We start from the raw sequence: 4,555 nt of genomic DNA, 5'->3' as shown, positions 1-4,555 counted from the left end.
TTTTTTTTTTTAATTTCAGAAAGGTCCACTTTGTCCCTGCAGCTGCTTTTTATTTGGTTGCTCTTTCTTCCCTTCCTGCTTTAACTTGTACAAGCAGCACTTCTCCAAACTCTCGCTGCATGAGCATCAGTTTACACAGACCATTATTTAACGCTCCCTCCCCTAGGGCTGGAAAAGGGGGGTGGGTCTGCGATGAGACTTGAATAGAATGAACCTATTATTTTGTATAATTCAAATCAGATAAATTTATTCATTAAGCATACAGCCAAAGTTTAGTTTTCCCCTTTCCCCCATTGGTTTGGCAGAAATCTCACATACGGATTATGCTTTTTTCTTCATTAAAAAGGTGGGTTTAGGGCTATTTTTTTCTGTAGCATTAATTCATTCCTATATGTTAGAAAATATATCGTCTGTGTGAAGTTTTCTTAGTACCATTCATCATCCAGTAACATACATTTTTGCATCCATACACAAATGATTTTCCAGGGTAACATTACAAACAGTTACTGTAAAATATGGTATCCAGGGATGTTCTTTGTACTACAGAATGTTCATCTTTTAGATATGCTATACTTGAGTAGATTGTGACTTCTGTAGAAAATAAGCAATGCTTCTTAACTGCATGCGTTGTTCCACCACACCATTTTTCCCAGTTCGACAGCACAGATCTATAATCATACACGGAGAATTTGAGTTCCAGTCTACATATCAGTTTGTTTTGTACAATATTTGAAAAGCCTTCCTGCTGTCTTCATACTTATTTCTGGATATTTCTGAAGGTAGTAGTGATAATCCATAAAAACTTGATTAGTTTCAGAAATTATGTGTCAGATAACCACCTCTGTTATAATTGAATCAAAGGCTCATGTAAAACTTCAGGACAGAGGGAAGTCTCAAGCAAGAGCCCCATTTCCGGAACTTACTTTTCCAGCAAGTTAGTCATAACTAAATCTAGTGAGCTTCAAAGTTATTTGTCTTTCTTTTCCTTCTCCTCTGTTTATTTTTCTACATTTATATTTTCTTGGGCCAAAATCCAGTTAGGATTTGTGCACATGCTTAATTTGATCACTGGGAATAACTCCGCTGAAATAAATTTACCTGTAATAATAAAGCTAGACACATGCATCAGTCTTTGTAGATACAGCAGTAAATAATACATTTGTAAAGGGCACACAATAAAATGGTCTTAATATCTACAAAGTACATATTGGTTTAAGCTAAAACAATGTCTTTAAAATAAGCATCGTCATACTTGAAAAGGTACAGAGAGCATCGACAAGAAAGTTTTTAAAAAATGTGGAGGAGATTGAGAGAATTTATTTCACCTAGGAGTGAAGACTAGTAGGGATGCAGGTTAGAGACAGAAGACAAAACAATAATAGGCTTAGTTTGCCAGTACAAGAGATCTTGGTTAGATATTCACATAGCCTTTAATCAGAACAAGCTATCTCAAGAGATTATGTAATTGCTCTCACTGAAGCCTTCTAAGAACAGGTTTGATAAATATGTCAGGCAAGGTCTGGGTATATTACAGTCTAAATTACTTCCGAAGTTTCCCTTTCCTCCTACATTTCTGCATGGTGTAGCTACATTATTTAATATTTATCTAAAGATGCTTCACACACAATTATTCATAAACAAAATAAATATTTCTGGAAAGAAATTGAAAACAGCTGATGAATGTGAAATTCAGTGCAAGTGTATGTAGGTGTGTAAGTAAATGTACGCTAATTCCATGTCATACATGAGAACATTTATTCATTAGACAGGAAAGATGGAGACAAATCCTGCAACAAAGAAAGACCTTCTATATCTAATTTACATTTGGTGTATTCTAAGAAGTTACCACAAAAATTTAAAACTACTGAGCAACAGATCAAACTGAAATTTGTTTTCAAATTTAGGCTGTAGTTCTCCAGTTTTAAAAATGGTTTTCATATTGTAATTCCTATTGAGAGAGGAAATAAATGCACCCTTCCTAAAAACTGCTGCTCACAGCTTATCAGTATGGTAGTTTTTAGATCCATATATCATTAAGATAGTGTGAAGCCAAATATGGTGAATGTATCTGCTCTCATTGATATGCTAGTGAAATAGATATTTTATATGGTAAAGCTACAGTTTTGCAAGTCGCACTAACTTTCCTTCTTCTAGGTTTTTGCAGTAAATTCTACATGGGGATCATCACTTCCCCTGCTTTCCACTTGCTCGCAGTGAATTACCTCTTTTTCATCAAAATCATTCTAGGAAAGAGGGTTTCTAGCCAACTATTTGGAAAAAAAGTTTCAGGCCTGAACGTTTTGTCTTTCAACAACTTCACGAGAACAGTACCTGTTGTCCCTCTGAGGAATTTCAGGAGGTGGCAGTAGTCCCAGCACAGGAACTATGTTGATAAGTCCACACTTCTGCTTTGACGTCTAGGCAGCTTAGTTCATGTTAATTTTTTTCTTGTTCACACTAAAATGATCAGAAACACAGATACCATTTAAAGTGCACATGTAAACACTCAGAAGATAAAATGCCAGTAGAACTAATGCCAGTCAGCACTAATCATCAGTATTCATTCATTTGAAAGGAGACTAATTCATAAAATTTACATACTACAATAATACAAGGCACAGAGTGCTTTATTGTGATTTTAATATTACAAAGCAGAGCCATCTTGTCTTTCATTGCAGTCTTTCATTGCAAAGAGTTGTTAGGAGGGATTTAAAAGAGAATAAGGATGCAGTTCTACAAATCTGCATAAAGACCACCTTCCTTGCACAAAAGGAGATGTGAGGGGATTGACATCCGTAGGAACATACATTTTATGTCATGCAGGTGGTGAACCAGTAGGTTTGATGACGAACATTAGGGAAGGCTTAGCACAAGCGTGCCTGAAAGGCCTATGTACCATATCGTTTGCTGTAAATGAATAACACGACTGTAACATCACAAAATAGTTTATCAAACGACCCTATCACAATATGATGTTCCAAACATTTATAAGCAACAGATATTTCTAGAAGGTTAGTTAGATGAAGGAATAAAAATGCAGAGATGCTAAAAGATACAGACTCAGCTACACTATTATAATAATGCTGTGGTAACCCATCACAGATGAGTGCAGAGGTTTTGTTTTTTCAGGTAAACTGGAAAAAGAACAATCCAATCTACAGTACCAGACTATGTAGTGGTTAGTCAAATATAAAAAAGAATACTTATGAATATGAATATATACATGTGGGTTACCACAACATGGACTGTATAATTAAACTATTTGCTTCTCTTTCCCTTGCCAGATCATAATTGTGTGGTTCTGCTTGATTTTTTATAAGAGTTATTAAGGTATGTGCCACTACGGCAGCTGCTTCACTGCCACACTTAGGATCCTTACTCTGATAATTTCTACTGCAGAATCTGAGATGGAGGTCAAACTTGCAAACTATAGTATGTTAAATTTCAATAAGTAAAATAATCCACATTATCAGTAAAACCAAAAATTTATGCTATGAGAAATAGATTAAGCTGAAATATCACTTTTCTAAAGTAGACTAGAAGGAAGAGCAAAGCAAAGATAACAATGTACATTTGAGAAGACTGCAGAGGGTTTCACATCTTTTCTGTGGTTTAGGGTAAAACCCAAGTTGATGGATGGATGAGTGTTGTCTGGTCCCCTTTTCCTTCCACATCTGATAAAGGATTTGTTTCAGGATCTAGATGATGGAAGTCCAGTAGTATCAGAGAGCTCTGAAGTTCCCAGAAATAATGGTGAGTGTAACAGCCATGGCAGTAAAACCTGCTCCTTCCAGTCCAGGTAAGCCCACCAAATAATAAGGGCAACTTTATGCCATCTGCACTAGCCAACCAGAACACATTTGTGTGACTTGACATATAAACATTTTGTCCTATTTCCAAAATCTTTCAGCATTTGAATTTATTAGAAGTCCTCGTGGTGCCTTGAAAACACAATCACAATTTTTTAAATTTAAACAATGATGTTTGTCCTAGTCTGTTAGTTTGCTGAGTCTGAAAAATTGTTTTATTTAACTAGTCAGTTTGAGCTTTTGTTTTTTCAAAACAAGTTGAACCACTTGCCTCTTCATAGAAATGGTTCAATTTTATTTAACTTTTGATATGTAACCGGATCATAGTATAAGCTAACTTGACCATTCAGAGTTTAGATTATATATTATTTTTGGATGATCATTTGTCTTCAAATCCACAGTCATACTGTTCTCTCAGTCTAAATAATGGGGTCATGTTAACTGTACTGTTACCTTCAGTATGTTATTTCTAAATCCAATTTAAACTTGCCCTCCTCTTTGCATGAACTCTGACAAAGTTCAGTCGAAGCCTTCTTTGTGTCCTAAATAACACAGCTATTCAGAATCAGTGGTTACATTATCATCTTATCAGGAATTTTATTTTCTTAGCTATTATTATCACTTTGAAATAATTGCAATTATGTCTGGCTTGTAATTATTTAAAAATTATTTTATGTAATACAATATAATAAATACTGTACTGCATGTAAAACATCACAGTGTTTAAATAACTGATGTATCTCAAA

Source organism: Apteryx mantelli, chromosome 6 (genome assembly GCF_036417845.1).
Source record: "Apteryx mantelli isolate bAptMan1 chromosome 6, bAptMan1.hap1, whole genome shotgun sequence".
Taxonomy (NCBI): Eukaryota; Metazoa; Chordata; class Aves; order Apterygiformes; family Apterygidae; genus Apteryx; species Apteryx mantelli.
The sequence above is the reverse complement of the archived record's forward strand: the minus strand, read 5'-3'. Positions refer to the sequence as shown.